Source organism: Caloenas nicobarica, chromosome 21 (genome assembly GCF_036013445.1).
Source record: "Caloenas nicobarica isolate bCalNic1 chromosome 21, bCalNic1.hap1, whole genome shotgun sequence".
Lineage (NCBI taxonomy): Eukaryota > Metazoa > Chordata > Aves > Columbiformes > Columbidae > Caloenas > Caloenas nicobarica.
Genome location: NC_088265.1, coordinates 6,598,142 through 6,615,548, shown reverse-complemented (window position 1 = coordinate 6,615,548; position 17,407 = coordinate 6,598,142). Strand labels below are relative to the sequence as shown.

Sequence of the window (17,407 nt, the reverse complement as noted above, 5' to 3'; positions counted from 1 at the left end):
CTTTTTCTACAGACAGGTGCAAGTCACTTGAGTGTATTTACATTTAACTAACCTCCTCGCCAAATCTTCCGCTACATTCCCATACACTGGGTTTTTTTTCAGCACCCACAGGCTGCCTGCTTCCCCCTGCAAAGGGCTCCCAATGTATATAAATAAATGAACCTACAACAGCTTTGGCTTTTGTCTGAGATCCACCCTCAGTGTAGAAATAATGAATGGGAAATGAAAATACTTTTCTGGATGCACCAACTTTGGGAAGGCTGGTCTGTGCCTGGGGCAGTAAGAGCTCTTGAGGACCTCAAGGGCCAGGGCTTTGTGCTGGCCTGGGAAGACGGGATGGCATGGAAGGGCTGCAGACATCTCAGGATCTAGTGGAGAGGAGAGCAAAAGATGCAGGGTGCCTCCTTTTCCTTCTGCCATGCATGTTCACCCACCTCTGGGGTGACCCCTCTCTGACCTCCAGGAGCTGCTGTGCCCTCAGAGGGGCAGAGGCTGTGGCGTGGCTGCCCAGAGCACCCTGCAATGGAAACTGCTGTGGGACCAGCCCCGACTGGGCTTTGCTGGGGAGAGGGCATTAGGGGTGGAGAGAAGGCAGGGGAGGTGGCAGAGCCTCAATGGAGCTGGGCTGGGCTGGAAAGTACCTGGGAGAAAAAAACATCAGCGTTTATCTCATGCAGCATGACTATGCAGGGTGAAGACTCACACCAGGGGACTGTGGTGCAGACCTGGGTCTTGTGGAAGGGATCAAAGACATGCAAGTGCATGAGAGGAGGAGGCTGGTCTGTGGGTTGGTAGTATGAACAGACCAGGAAGGTGGCCCAGGGCCTTCGTCGCCACTCAGCCACTGACCATCTCTCATCGACCACTTCCAGCACTGGCCGCTCAGCCCAGGTTTCCAGGTGGGGTTCACTGTGAGGCCATCTCCATTCTCCTGCTGTGTTCAGAGCCTGTTTCAGGGAATGGTCAGCCCTGCCCAGCCTCCCTCCTGGCCCAGACCCTGACAGACTCTGGAGCAGGGCCGTCTGTGAACCCCACAGGTGACAGGAGCTTGGAGAGGCTGCCTAACAGGGGGGACATAGGGTGGCAAAGAACCAAGGACTGCTTTAGGCATCACATCAGGAGAACATTCCCCACCCCAAATGCACCCTGTGCTGTGCTGTGCCTGCACCATGCAACTTTGGGACCATAAGTGGGGCAGCAAGGCTGGCTGTCACAGCACAAGGCACAGACAGAGGCCATGAAGCAGCTGCCAAGGGTGTCAGCAACGACAGGTAGAGACAAGTTTATGTGCATTGCTTTTGCTATGAAGGGATGGCTTTGGGAAAAGCAAAGCTCACCTGGAGTTGTTGGCTGCAAGAAAAGTCAAGACCAAAACCAAGAGTTTCAATGGCTGTGTCAGAGGATGAACAAGGGTAATGTCGGGCTGCTGCTGAGCGGGGAGGGGAATTTAGTAACAGCAGAGAATGATGCTGGCGCTGCATGACTCAATGCCTTGTGTGCCTGAATCTTTACTGAAACACCCTCCCAGGCCTCTGTGCTCAATGAAGGGCTTCAAGGAGGAGGAAAACATATCTTTGGCAGGAACCTCAGGAAACCCCAGAAGGACAAACGTCAGTTTCTGCCCCTGCAGGGGACACAGCCTGGCAGTGGCACGGGCTGGGGCTGCCTGGCTGGGAGCAGCCCTGTGGGAAAGGTCTTGGTGGGCAGGGAGCTGGACAGAAGGCAGCGTGAGCCCTGACAGCAAGGGAGGCCAGGAGCACCCTGGGCTGTGTGACCAGGAGCATGGCCAGGAGACTGAGGGAAGGGATTCTCTGGAATAGTCCATCCAGATTTCAGATCCCAATTCAGGAAAGATATTGGTAAGCTGGAGTGGGTTTAGTAAAGGGCTCTCAGGACAACTAGGACTGGAGCGCTTTGCCTGTGAGGAGAGGCTGAGGGACCTGGGCTCGTTCAGCCCAGAGAAGGGAAGGTTAATGGGAATGTCATCACAGCCTCTCAGTACCAATGAGGAGGTCATGGAGAATGCAGAGCCAGGGTCCTCACCATGGTGCATGGTAGAAGGACAACAGACAATGAGTGGATGGTGAAAGAGGAGAGATTTAGCCATGATATAAGGGAAGTTTTTTTCCCCACGAGCTCAGCCAGGAACTCAGAGAGAGTTTGCAGTCTCTGTTCTTGGGAGTTTTCAAGCCTGGACTGAATCAAGCTTTGAAAAACTTGGTCTGGCCCTATTTCTGACAGGCTGGACTGCAGACTTCCTGAGGTCCCTTCCAAGCTCATTTCTCTTACCCTCCTATGATGATGTTGGGTCCTGTTTGTGACTGGCACAAAGCAGATGTTTATGGGGCATGAATCCTCCTGTGCTGGAGGTGACCATCTAAACCAACATTTAAACCAGTGAAGAGAGGTCAACAGATCAGTGTGACTCTCTCTGGGCAAAGACTGAGACGCCCTGGACTGGGAAGGCTTTGGGTGCATTGGCTTCGTGCAAGACACAAAATGATATTTTTTTAATGCTCATAGTCCTCTCAAATGTCGGTTAATATTAATGAAAATGAAAATAAGAACCAAAGCAAAGAAAGGTGTCAACACACATTTCTGCTTTTTTTAGTTAAGTCGTTTGGGGAAAACTGGCTGCTCATGGTCAGAACACTGACGTCTGCCTGGAAGGGTGCACAATTTTATATTTTTGTTTTACATTTTAAAAAAACCCCAAAAATCACATTTTAATCAGCTGAACCATTTGAGTACTTTCAAGAGCTGGCAGTATATTCCCACCATGACAGAATGGGAAATTTCAGTCTGAACTAATGGCAGGAGAAGAAAGATTGATCTTCCCCTGTACTTCAATTACCAATACTCTGTTGTTCATTTCCATTGTCATTCAGGAGTTTCCACCTCTCCTGATTAAATAGCCATGTCTAAGGACATTTCTTCTGCAGACTATTCAGACATAAGCCCTTCCCAATGCTCTCAGTCTCCCTTCTCAGCTTGCTCTTTGGTCATTCAGATTCCTCTCTACTGTTTGGTTTCTGCTTTGAGCTTCAGGGAGTCAGAGACTCCATTTTTCAGAGGTCTAGTGAAGACATTACTCAACACTTTAATTGTGTTTATATCTATCCTTTCCTATCTCTTTGTCTAAACAGTTCTTGTATGGAAATCCCTTGTGGACAATGGACCTCATTAGATCCAGCTTAGACATACAGTTGAGGAAAGTGTTGTACTGCTTATTAAATTGTGTAGTGTTAATGTTTTCTTCGTTGGCATTGAACAGAAACCTTTCAGTGCCTGTGTGCAGCCAGGTCTCTAAGGAGAGCAAGAGGGAGTTGGTGTACCATCCAGCTGCAGACCTCAGTGAAGAAGTCTGTTGTGAGGAAAAGTTTTGCAAGTCCCAGGTGGCCAATGAGGGAACTCGTGGGATTGTGGGGGGTGAGGACTGAGGTTGTCCATACAGTGTCTGACCTCAAGAGACTGTTCTCCTGCTTGTCCAGATGTCTTCAGGACACCCTCTGGATCAATGTCCATTGTAGAATGCTGCTATCATTCCTCTACAAAATGAAAAATGTTAGAAAATACCCTTGAAATAAAAACCCCTCCTTTACGAAATCTTCCTTGAAATCTTCATCACTAAGTATCCCACTGAAACCTCTCCAATTAGTTGCACAAGTCTCGAAGACTTGAAGAAAATCACAGGAAGAGACATGGCTCACTAGGGCTTTATGTATTTTAATAAGCCCCATGGTGTATTTGGTGCTGATTCCATGAACCTTAATACCAAGAAGAGACTGAAGAATTTTCTCAAGAAGTCCGAGTCAGAAGCAAAGTCCAAAGTACCTTGACGCATTAATAGGCCCCACTGAGGGCCGTTTCTGGCAAAGCCACCCCAGGGTCTCGTTAGAGCATATAGTTGGAGGCTGTGATTACATCAGGCAAAGGCAAAGCACAGGCAGTTCTGATGCTGAGAAAACCCTTGGTTTGTTTGATGAAGGAGGATGGCCAAGCCTTGACCCTCCACCCCTAGGAAGGGAGACCCTGTCCCTCACGTGTGTCTCAGGGCTATTCCTGGGGCTATGGGGAGTGCGATACCAAGGGAAGGACAATGGTGTGACAGTTCCTGGTCTCCCTGGGAGAGTGCAAGGAGGCGATGAGGCCACATGGCCATGACAATGATGTGTCTTCTCTTAGGCCTCGGTGGCAGGGACATCAGCCATGGCCAAGGGGACAAAAACCTTGGGTCTTTCAGGGACATCCAGCCTTGCCAGCCCGCTTGGCCATCTCCAGCACAGGCCATCCTACACTGTCCTAGGCCTGTGGCTGTTTCCCTGCAGGCTGCAGACACCCAGCGAACTTCCCCACCTTGTTCTCCCCCCAGTATGTCCCTACCTGTGCTGCTGTCTCTCCATCCTCACCAACTGTCCCTTGAAACACAAAGCCAAAGGCTGATCCAGAGTCCCTTTGAACGACCACAGTACTATGCTCAGAATAGCTTTTTTTTATCCTGAGGTCCACTCTGGACCTCCAAAGCTGCAGTTTCTGATGGTTTTCATTTCTCATACTGTTTCCTGCTACCAAAAACTGACATCATCTTGGAAACCAACTTTGAAGCTCTCTAGAGCTAATACTATTCTCCCCTGTCATGATTTAACCCCAGCCCACAACTAAGACCACGACAGCTGCTCACATACTCTCTCCATCCCCCCGAGTGGGATAAGGGGGAGAACAGAAAGGGAAGGGAGAAACTCATGGACTGAGAAAAAAAAAGTTTAATAAGACAACAACAACATTGATTCTACTATTACTACTAATAATTTATATATAAAATCAAATAAATGATACACAGTGCAATCCCTCATATAACTCCAGTCATACCAAGCAGCCAGTCCCAGAGAGGGGAGCACTCTTGTCCTGACCAGACACCTGCAGGAAGAAAAAGAAAGAAGTCAAACGGCAGAAAGGCCCAAGTGCCAACTGCAAAACAGCAGAACAGCAAAAGGACGAACCCTGAACTTCCAGTGGAATGGAACTTCCGAATGGAACTAACCGAATGAGCTGGAAAACTCAAACTAGTGGAACTAGCTAGCCAGAAAAGCCACCTCCAGCTTTACACCGAGTATGATGCTAATGGTGGGGAATATTTCATTGATCAACCTGCACCTGCAGCCGGACAGACAAAGAAGTCCTTGGTTTCCCTGACAACAGCCAAGATACCAGTGACATCTTACGTCACCTTCATACCAAATCCCAAACACTGGAAAGCTACTGGAAGAAAAGATTGACTCGATCCCAGGGAAGAAGCAGTGTTATCTCATTATTCTCATAGTAAGTCTAATCAAAAGGCTGTGCTAGCTATGAATGAGAAAAGATTCTAACTGCATGAAGATTAACTCCATTTCAGTTAAACCAGCATGTTCACTCAGCCTCCACTTCAACAGGCTAGAGAAACCAGAGTCTCTCAGCTTCTCCACACATGACTACAGCCCTATCTTGGCAGACTTCCTCTGGCCATGCGACAGGTCATCTGCATTCCTCCAGAACAAGGAGCCTCACACTGGGACACACCACTCCAGATGTGACCACAACAGTGCTGAGTCGAGATGGACAATAAGTGCCCTTGTCTGGGTGACCACGTTCCTCCCAGTACAGCCCAATGTGCTCATGGCCATATTCCTATTTAGCACCACTGAGAAATGACTGAACAGCCAGACTCAGAGGGTTGTGACCACCGGCACAAAGCCCAGCAGGAGATACCACGAGGAGCTGTGGAGGACACCAAAGCTCAGCCCTCAGTATGGGAGTTCCCAGCAGGCACTGCCAGTGGCTGCAGCCTCCAAGAGACCCCCTGGCCCCATGAGCAGCAGTGACTCCTCTTCTGACCATGGGAAGCTGGTCTGGCTGCAAAGGAGCTGCTGGGACCACTGGGCTGGCACTGCCTACCCAACATCTCTCTGCCAGGAGTCTCTTGGGTCCCTAGAACCATTAGAGTTACAAAGGGAAGAGAACTGCCTGTCTGGGGTATAAGAGATGGGGTGTCTAATGAGATTCCTGAGGCAATTTCTCCTGGCTGTTCATGAAACAACAAGAAGGGCTGGATATTGAGACTGAGTGACTCTTCCTAAGAGCCTCCAATGGACATAGAGATGGTCAACAGTTTCCTAAGTTCTCCTCTGCATGCTGCCTTTTCTGATGGGGATCACAGGAGGCTGCCAGCCCTGTAGAGGACGCAGCAGAGGCCTTGTCCTTCCTCTGGTCACAGCTGGAACCCAATTCTCCAGCTCAGCCCCAGCTGAGGAGCCTTGTCTAGAGGTGACTTTTGGTGTAAGGGTGGGGAAGGTTGTTTTAAGGACATGTGCTGAGCAGCAGGACTGATGTACCAGAGCAAAATGATGTGTTTTCTGGGTGAATACTTTTCTCAGTGAAGACACAGGGTCCCAGATTTCCTTTCTATGCCACTCTTCAAGAGGGATGATGGCACTAAAAGATGGAAAGTGGTGGAAACCAATCTTTCTCCAGCCACTTCCCAGACCTGGTGAAGCACTAGGACAGCAAGGACTTCTGGGTCTGCACCATGAACTCTGGGTATTACCTTGGAGTAGCTGAACACCAGCATTTTTCTCTGCCAGTCCAGGTCAGCTGCTGTCTGATATGGCCCCAGACTTTCTCCCATCTGGCCTGGTGCTCCTGACCCCTTCCCTGTGCTCCCCACAGGGCCCCAGCCTGGCAGTGATGATCTACAGGGCAAGTTGGCTGCAGGATAATAGGGTGACTCCACACTGGCTTTGCTGGTCAGTGAGGGATGTAAATGCAACTGGGTGGGCTGCACTGTCACTGAGCTCTTTCCCACAGGCCTAAACCTGAGGAATGGGCTCAGAGCATTTCTCATGACTTGGGGTGTTTTCCAGTGCACATTGAACTACCCATGGGCTTCTACTGAAGGAGATGTTAATCATCCTCCGGCCTCCTTTTCATGATCTTACTGGGTCCCCAGGTCCTGCCTTGGAGAGCAGAGACCTTGTTTACTTGTGGATACCTTCCTGGCTTCAGCTGAGATAGAGTTAATTTTCTTTCTAGTAGCTGTGTTTTGGATTTAGTATGAGAAGAATATGGATAATACACTGATGTTGTGGTTGTTACTGGTTACTCAAAGACTTTTCATCTTCCCATGGTCTACCAGGTGCACAAGAAGCTGGGAGGGAGCAAAGCTGGGACAGCTGACCCAAGGTGACCAAAGGGTTATTCCTTAGCCTATGGTGTTATGCTCGGTATAGAAACTGGAGGTAGCTAGGGCAAATACAGCTGCTTGGGAACGAATGGTCTATTGGTGTCACAGGCACCAAGCGGTTGTATTGTGCATCACTTGTTTTGTATATTCTATTATTACTGTTATTATCACAGAATCACAGAATGTTAGGGATCAGAAGGGACCTCGAAGGAACATCTAGTCCAATCACCTGTCAGAGCAGGAACACCCAGATGAGGTTACACAAGAAGGTGTCCAGGTGAGGTTTTGAATGTCTCCAGAGAAGGAGACTCCACAACCTCCCTGGGAAGCCTGTTCCAGGCTCTGTCAACCTCACTGAGAAGAAGTTTCTTCTCATATTCAAGTGGAACGTTCTGTGTTCCCGTTTGTACCCATTGCCCCTTGTCTTATCATTGGTTGTCACTGAGAAGAGCCTGGCTCCATCCTCGTGACACTCACCCTTTACGTATTTATAAACATTAATGAGGTCACTCCTCAGTCTCCTCTTCTCCAAGCTCAAGAGCCTCAGCTCCCTCAGCCTTTCCTCACACGGGAGATGCTCCACTCCCTTCAGCATCTTTGTGGCTCTGCACTGGACTCTCTCAAGCAGTTCCCTGTCCTTCTGGAGCTGAGGGGCCCAGAACTGGACACAATATTCCAGATGCGGTCTCACCAGGGCAGAGTAGAGGGAGAGGAGAACCTCTCTCGACCTACTGACCACCCCCCTTCCAGTACACCGCAGGATGCTATTGGCCTTCTTGGCCACAAAGGCACAGGTCTGGCTCATGGTTATCCTGTTGTCCACCAGGACTCCCAGGTCCCTTTCTCCTACACTGCTCTCTAATAGGTCATTCCCCAACCTATACTGGAACCTGGGGTTGTTCCTGCCCAGGTGTAAGACTCTACATTTTCCCTTACTATATTTCACTAAATTTTTCCCTGCCCAACTCTCCAGCCGGTCCAGGTCTTGCTGGATGGTAGCACAGCCTCTGGCGTGTCAGCCACTCCTCCCAGTTTGGTGTCATCAGCAAACTTGCTGACAGTGCACTGTATTCCCTCATCCAAGTCATTGATTAATATATTGAATAGTACTGGTCCCAGTACCGACCCTTGAGGGACTCCACGAGATACAGGCCTTCAACTAGACTCTGCCCCATTGACCACAACTCTCTGGCTTCTTTCCTTCAGCCAGTTCAGAGTCCACCTCACTACTCAGTCATCCAGACCACACTTCCTCAGTTTAGCTGCAAGGATACTGTGGGAGACAGTGTCAAATGCTTTACTGAAATCAAGACAGACCACATCCACTGCTTTGCCATCATCTATCCACCTGGTTATGTCCTCATAAAAGGCTAGGAGGTTGGTCAAGCACGACTTCCCCTTGGTGAAGCCATGTTGCCTGCCCCTAATGACCCTCTTCTCCTTGATATACCTTGAGATGGTACCAAGGATAAGTTGTTCCATTACCTTCCCAGGGATGGAGGTGAGGCTGACTGGTCTAGAGTTACCTGGGTCCTCCTTCTTGCCCTTTTTGAAGACTGGAGTGACATTTGCTTTCCTGCACTCCTCAGGCACCTCTCCCGTTCCCCACGACTTAGCAAAGATGATGGAGAGTGGCCCAGCAATGACCTCAGCCAGCTCCCTCAGCACCCGTGGGTGCATCCCATCTGGACCCATGGATTTATGGGTGTCCAGATTGCTTAACTGGTCCTTAACCCAGTCCTCATCAACCAAGGCAAACTCTTCCATTGCCCTGCCTTCCTCTGGGGCCTCAGGGATACAGGGCTTCTCAGGTCAGCCTCCAGCAGAGTAGACAGAGACAAAGAAGGCATGCAGTAACTCTGCCTTATCTGTATCTTCTGTCACCAGGGCACCCACCTCAATCATCAGTGGACCTACATTGCCTCTGGTGTTAGTTCTATCTGCCAGGTATTTGAAGAAGCTTTTTCTGTTGTCCTTGACCTCTCTTGTCAGGTTTAATTCTAAGGAGGCCTTAGCTTTCCTAGTTGCCTCCCTACGTGCTCTGACAACAGCCTTGTATTCTTCCCAAGTGGCCAGCCCCTACTTCCATGATCTCTAAACTCTCCTCTTCCATTTGAGTTTGCCCAGCAGTTCCTTGTTTAACTAAGCAGGTCTCCTGACTCCCTTCCTTGACTTCCTATGTGTCAGGATGCTCTGATCTTGAGCTTGGTAGAAGCAGTCCCTGAATGCTAATCAACTATCTTGGGCCCCTTACCTTCAAGTACCCTTTCTCACAGGATTTCCCCCAGCAATTGCTTGAACAGGCCAAAGTTGGCCCTACTGAAGTTCAGGGTTGCAATTCTGCTTGGTATTCTGTTCCTGCCACATGAGATCCTTAACTCCACCATCTCATGGTCGCTGCAACCAAGGCAGTCCTCAATCTTTACCACTTCAACCAGACCCTCCTTGTTAGTGAGAATGAGATCCAGCAGCACTCCTCTCCTAGTTGGCTCATCCACCATTTGCATCAGGAAGTTCTCATCAATGTACTGGAGGAACCTCCTGGACTGTGGATAGCTGGCTGAGTAGTCCTTCCAGCAAACATCAGGGTAGTTAAAATCCCCCATGACAACCAGGGCCTGTGACTATGAGGCTGCTCTCAGCTGCCTGTAGAAGACCTCATCAACTTCCTCACCCTGATCTGATGGCCTGTAATAGACACCCACAACAGTATCACCCCTGCCAGCCTGCCCCTTAATTCTCACCCACAGACTCTCAACTCACTCCTTATCTGCCCCTGGACAGTACTCAATACATTGTAGTTGCTCTCTCACATAAAGAGCAACTCCACCACCTCGCCTTGCTGACCTGTCTTTCCTGAGAAGGACATAGCCATCCATGACTACATTTCAGTCATGTGAGCTGTCCCACCATGTCTCAGTAATTGCCACCAGATCATCATCTCCTGACCAAACACAGGTTTCTAACTTGTCCTGTTTGTTCCCTATGCTGTGTGCAGTTGTGTACAGGCATTTCAGGGAGGGAGCCAAGCACACTGATTTCACCCTAGGGGGATGGGAGGTCTCCCGGTCTTCAAATTATTATTATTTTTGTATTATTACTGTTGTTATTATTGTCATTATTATTGTTTTCTCTTCCTTTTTTGGTTCTAGTAAGATGTTCTTATCTCAATCCATGAGGTTTTTTTCCTTTCTGATTCTCTTCCCCATCCCACTTGGGGAAGAGCAGTGAGCAAGAGATTGTGTGATCCTACTTGCCACCTGGGATTAAGCCACAACAGTCCTTTTTGGCATCCAACATGGTGCAAGAGGAATTTGAGATAACAGCATATTAACCGAGGGGTAATAACGGATTTGTATCTGTTAACAGTTGCGGATCACAATATGGATTAATCTGTTGTTTATATTAGTTTATTTGATCTGAACTCTGCTCTAGTTTTTGCTGTACATGTTAAAGACTGGTGCAGTTTGCTGTGCTCTGCAACGTTTAGTGGTGTTTTACCGGGGAAATTGGTTATTAGAACAGTGACCTTGAGCTTAATCTGGTATTTTTTTTGTACTGAAGCCATTACTGTACATCTACCACCATCTTGTGGAGACAATTAGAAATTACGCCTCATCTGAGAAGTTTTTTATGGATGAAATACAGAACGGCATATTTGCTACCTTCTTCTGTGATGTCACCTCCTTCATTACAATAAATTATTGGTACCTTCGACATCCTTGGGTAATTAAAATACTTCTATCGGTATCTCTTGGGAGTATTGTTTTGTCCAAGGTTAGCAAACAATCTAAGAAGAGATCTGTCCTGATGCTGTATAGTTACGAGTGGCAGAGTGTGTGGAACAACATCAGCAAATGCATAGGACGGTGGGCACCTCCCAAGTTTTGGAACTACACCCCTGAAAATGTACAGAATCCTGAAAAACTAATAGAATATTCGGAAGAGTTGAGCTGTCACCCTGGCAATTCCAGGGAGACACAGAACACTGCAATGTGCTGGGGCCTGTCCCATTCCTATTGAGCCCTGTTCAACATTGTTCAGTACCCCCAAGGGGAAGAGAAGGTCTCTGGATCTGACAACAATGCAACAATCACTGCAGCTACTCCAAGCCCCTGACCAGCGCTGCTGCTACTCAAACCTTGGTGACAGGCACTGCAGATGGGCAATAGGACCAATCCATGCCAATATCTGTTGCCCCTAGAAAAAAGAAGAAAGCTTCCAAAAGAGTCAGCTCACTAAATAAGGGATGATGAAAAAGCAGAGCCATCAAAAGAAGGGGAGGAAGAGGAAGAAGAAAATCAGATGATAACCTCCTGATTTCTCTTACTCCCTCATCTCAGCTGTGGAGAAACTACTGGTCATGATAGCTAAGAAAGTGTCCCGGTAGTTCCAGCAATTCAAAGAGAATATGTTGTATTCCATACCTGTGTGGACCAGTATCTCAGTTATTAGGAGGGAGCATTTTTCTGTGCAAGAGAGCAAATATACAGGGTACACACTATGAGGCACCCTGTGGTTTTACTTGTGTGACCATGAAGACGATATGAGGAAGTGGGATGGACAATGAACCTTGACCTCTTGTCAGTCACCGAGAGGAGTTGCTGTGGAGTTGATCCGAATCTGCAGCAAAAGTGGCAGCTTTTAGGCACAAGCAGGGTTTTCCTGAGGCAGGGGACCGCTGGCGCAGCACTGGGAGCTGACATGCCTTGCAAGAGTTGCTGATGAAACCTGGGTGTTGCTGGGGCAATGGTGACGTGACCATGCCTATAAAAGGCAGCCCAGGGAGCTCTGGGATCAGAAGCACTGTGAAAAGACCAGGAAAACAGAGCAGGACAAGGTAGTTTGCATGACAGTTCACATGGAAAGGCATGCAGGAGGGGCGGGGAATCTCTGCCGGCTCAACCAGGGAGTATGGTGACTACTGAGCAGAAAGCCATGGCCTCTGCAAGATTGAACCCCATCACTACTGATGCAGCTACCCAAACTGAGACCTGGTGTGTAAACGCTACTACCCAGGAGTTGGGCTGTAGGGTGAGCCCTGATCTTACACCAGGACTGGATGGCAGCAGTAAGCACAGCTGTGGGATTCATGCCCAGGTAGAGGAACTCCTCCACTTAGTGACAGAGCTTCAAGAGGAGGTGAGCAGGTTGAGGAGTATCAGGAAATGCGAGAGGTAGACTGACCAGTGGAGTCAAACCTGACCTTCCCAGGGAAAGGCCCAGCAGGTAGACAGGGGACAAGGTACAGAGGACTCACTACTCTGTCTGTGCACGGTGGAACATAGTGACTGGCAAGACAGAGGGAAATGACAGCAGGTTCCTTCCCAGCGTAAAAGGAGGAGGGTCTATGCTGTGACCACCCCACCTTCCCATATTACCTTGCAAAACAGGTATCAGGCTCTGCAAGTGGAACCAAACAACAACATTGGGGAAGGTGGTTCAACTACGTTGGAGGTGCTGCAGAGGAGAAGTAACCCTGCACCCTCCATCAAAACAGCTGATGTAGGAAAAAAGAGAAAAAAGGCAGGTTGTGCCCACAGGAGAGTCCCTTCTAAAGGGAACAGAAGGCTCAATATGCAGACCAGACCCACTTCTTAGGGAAGGCTGCTGCCTCCCTGGGAGGAGGGTTAACTTCTTGCCCTGGTTAGGCCTTCAGATTATTATCCTTTGCTAATTTTTCAGGTAGGCAGTGATAAGACTGAAAAGGGAAATCCAAAGGCAATCAAGAGGGGCTTTAGGACTTTGGGATAACTGGCTAAGGGATCAGGAGCACAAGTAGTGTTCTGCTCTGTCCCCACAGTTGCAGAGTATGACAAGGAAAGGTGCAGGAAGACCCAGCAGATACAGGAAGACCTGGCTGTGGGACTGGTGTCACTGGCAGAATTTTGGCTTTTTTGGTCATGAGTTGGTTTACATGGCACCTGGCCTGCTAGCGACAAATGGGACACACCTCTCTCAAAGCGGGAAAAGGATCCTGGAGAGGAGTTAGCAGGGCTCATTGATTTGTTTTGATTGTCTGGAACTTGCTGAGGGTGATGATAGAGTTGAGTGTTTATGGGTAAAAATCAAGGGGAAGGCCAACAAGGCAGACATCCTGGTGTGGAGGAGGGCTGTTACAGACCACCTAACCAGGATGAAGAGGCAGATGAAATATTCTGCCCACAGCTGGGAGAAGTCTCCCAGTTGCCAGCCCTTGTTCTTGTAGGAGACTTCAACCTACCAGATGTCTGCTTAAATACAACACAGCAGAGAACACACAGTGTAGGAGGCTTCTGGAGTGTATGGAAGACAATTACCTGACACAGCTGGTCAGTGAGCCAACTGGGGAAGATGCCCACTGGACCTGTTGTTTGTGAATAGAGAAGGACTCATGGGTAATGTGTTGGTTGGAATTCACCTTGGGCATAGTGACCATGAAATGATCGAGTTTTCTGTTCTTGGAGAAGTAAGGAGAGTGGTCATCAGAACTGCTACTTTGGACTTCTGAAGGGCAGACTTTGACCTGTTTAGGAGGCGGGTTGCCAGAGTCCCTTGGCAGGCAGTCCTGAAGGACAAAGCAGTCCAGGAAAGCTGGTCTCTCTTCAAGAAGGAAATCTTTGAGGTGCAGGAGAAGGCTGTCCCCATGTGTCGGAAGGTGAGTCACAGGGAAGAAGGCCAGTCTGGCTGAATAGAGAGCTGTGGCTGGAACTTAGGAATAAAAGGAGAATTTATAACCTTTGGAAGGAGGGGCAGGCTACTCAAGAGGAGAACAAGGATGCCATGAAGTTATGCAGGGAGAAAATTAGAAAGGCCAAAGGTCATCTAGAGCTGAGCCTAGCTGCTCCTGTGAACAGGAACAAACAATGCTTCTACTAATACATCAGTAACAACAGGAGAGCTTAGGAGAATCTCCACCCTCTGGTGATGCAGAGGGTAACAGTGACAGATGAGGAAAAGGCTGAGGTACTAAATGCCTTCTTTGCCTCAATCTTTAACAGTCAGACCAGTTGTGCTCCAGGTATCCAGACCCCTGAGCCAGAAGACAGGGATGGGGAGCAGTATGAGGCCTCAATAATCCAAGGGGAAATGGTTAGTGATGTGCTACACCACTTGGACACGCACAAGTCTATGAGGCGAGACGGGATTCAACCAAGGGTGCTGAAGGAGCTGGCAGAAGTGATCACCAAGCCACTTTCAACTGTTTATAAGCAGTCCTGGCTAAATGGGGAAGTCCCTAGGATGGCCCCTGGATGTGAAATTCTAATCCTAAGGAGCTCAAAGAAGATACCTCGAAGAAGGCATTTGTTTTTCTGCCTGAAATATGTTTCGGGAATTGCTCTGAGAATATTTCTCCTCCACCTTCATCTGCACTGCCAGCTCTCCACAGTGACAATCAAGCAAAGTGAATTCAACCTGCAAGGACTAGGAGCAGAGATGAGGCTTATTCCAGAGCAGGAGGGAGATTCCCACGAGAGCAGATGAGTGCTGCATCAGCAAAACTCTAACTTAGAAAGCAAGGGATGGTGGTGGAGGTAGAGACTCCCCTCTCCTGCTGTAATGGCAGAAGCCTGTGGCCCTGCTGCTGTTGCAAAAAGGCAGAGAAGCAGAGCTCACCTTGGTGAGATCTGCATCGTAGTGATCCCACTGACTCTTCCACTTCATGGAATCGCATGGGCTCACAGCTGTGTGCACCGTGTTGGGGCTCATCACCCTGGGCAACGTGTAGGTGCCCAGAACTGCAAGAAGAATGGGAAGAGCAGAAACCTCTGGGGCAAAGACAGGCACCCTGCAAAGCCTGCTCAGACGAACAGGAAGGATGTCTGCCCCCTTTCCCAAACCTTCCACCTTCTGCCATGCTGGGGCACTGTTGGCACCTCTGAGACTGAGCTGCCATTGCTTCTGTGCAATGAGTTTGTCCTGGAACTGCAAAAACCAGGAAAAAAAAAATCCCTTCACAGTTCTGGTAAAACCATCTGCCCACTGCACCCCTACTTCCCAAGAGCCAGCAACACAGCTTGAGGGAAAAGGCACAGATCAGACCTCGGGGCCAAGAGCACAAGCACCTGCCAAGGGAGCTGCATCCAACCAGGACCACTCCCCACTGGTTTCTACCACACATCAAGGAAGCTTGTCAGGAAACAGCTGTGTCCTGCGGCGTAGGCTTTAAACTAGCCCTGGTTAGGAAGCTGACCAGCAGACTGTCGCTAGAGGATGCTCGAGCTGCAAGGGTGCACATCTCCCCGCAGTCACTTACCTGGAGGGAGGTCAGTTTTGACATCCCTGTGCCGGAAAGACATGGACTGCTCAGGCGGGCACTTAAAGATGTGTCTTTTGGACTTCTCAGGGCAGTAATCACCTAGGGCAGAGCACGACAGCACAAAAGCAGGGAAGTTCTGGCCTTTTTTTCTCAAGTCAAGGTTGCAATTTCACCAAGAGCTGCTCTCCTTAACAACTGCAGAAGTGCCAGCTGCTGGAAAACATCTACAGCTCATTGAAGGGGTGAGCTAAGCCTTTTGTACCCATCTATCTGTTGTACTACTGTCACAGGGAAATTCAAATATGTACTTGTTTTGTCTGAACAAACAGCTGGTGAAATGTTACTCACTTGGTCCAGGTGTGATCTCAGTGTTTATCTTAGGAAGTCCAGCGATGGTACAGGCTGGAGTCATGTACTTCCCATTCCTGGCCGTGGAGGGCTCCACATAATATCAAGGACCTGGCAAGCAGCTGCCTTCTGCAGGAAGTTTTACACATTTACACGTGTAAGCAGAGGCTTTGGCTTTGGTAGGGTTGTGGTTCAGGCAACCTAACAGAAGAGCATGTGAAATACCACCTGCAGGCAACCACATTTCAAACCTCCTTTGGAACTGCAGGAGACTGAGCTGTCAAGCTCACAAAATTCCCATACTTTTTGCTCCAAGAGTAAAAAAGGCGAGCTGTACAGCACCTTGTAGTGCCAAATAGTAAATATCTAAGCACAAATGCTCATGCAACTGCATTGCTAAGTGATCTTAAAAAGAAAATGGATCTCCTGCCAGGCTGCTTCCAGCGATAGTCATGGAGAAATATAAAATAAAATAAATAAAATAAAAATAAAAATAAAATAAAATAAAATAAGAAACCTCACGTGTATTGAGATTGTGTGGAAAGGTTTTAGGAGCATGGGGGCTTCTGTGAGAAGGGGCCAAAAGGGAAAGAGGTTTGTAGATGATTTTACCACAGGTGTCCTCAACGTGTCACACACCACTCTGATCCTTGTTTTACCTGTTGTCCCTGGGACTATTTGGTGAACTGGGCCATGATGGGGGTCCGTGGGTGGTGAGGACTCCAGGTCCACACCCAGACTCCGTCCATGCTGGGAGATGCTGATAAAGCCTGAGGAAAGAGCAGAGGAGTGTCTTGGTACTTTGATTTGTGCCTTAGGAGTTCTGATTCACTGTTCAAATGATTGTACCGTACAGCAACAGAGTGAACCTTGCCATGAAACTTGCGTCTGCTTCGTCTCTCTGTCACAGAGTGCGGCGAGCAATGAGGGAAGCCAGAGGTCTGGCAAGAGAGGTTGTGGTGTCAGTAGCCAGGTGACCACTCTGGGAACAGCCTGGGATCATCATGGAAATGCACTATGACATCATGAGGCTGTGCTATTGCATCACCTGACTGATCCAGGGCTGGGTACATACAGCCTGCAGGGCCAGACCTTCCTCAGGTCTGCTCGTCTTGCCTCAATGTGTATTTTTAGGGTGAACACATGACATATTTTGGACATCAGCAGAGTCTGAGGGAGCTTTCCAAAGCACCTGATTTTCACCCTGTCCTTGCACTCAGTGACAGAGGTGACAAGTGACACAGCGGTCACACAGCACCACTGGGAAGCAGAGGGTTTGCCTGCTGAGGCAAACCAACACTTCCGGATTCGGTAGTGTAGGACTGTTAGAGGGTGATTTGGCCTTCAATACCAGAACAAAAGCATATCCATTCCAGAAACTCAGCCACCACCTCTGTGATCGTTTTGTTAGGGACCTGCAAACACTGTGTTGCAAAAAATGTGATGGCTATAAAGAGTATCATGTCCTCCTCAAGTCATTGTTTCCTTCATACTCTCAGATTACCGCAGTAATAATTATATAACTGCATGGAGAAAATTAACTCACTTTCAGTCAAACCAGATGTGGACAGGCTGGAGAGGGTCCAGAGAAAGGCCACAGA

At 48.8% G+C, this 17,407-nt stretch overlaps 1 pseudogene; it reads right to left on the bottom strand.

The window, feature by feature from the left end:
- Positions 1–611: 611 nt before the first annotated feature.
- Positions 612–16,555, bottom strand: LOC135997262 (ciliary microtubule associated protein 1A-like; annotated as a pseudogene).
- Between the last annotated feature and the right edge of the window lie 852 nt (positions 16,556–17,407).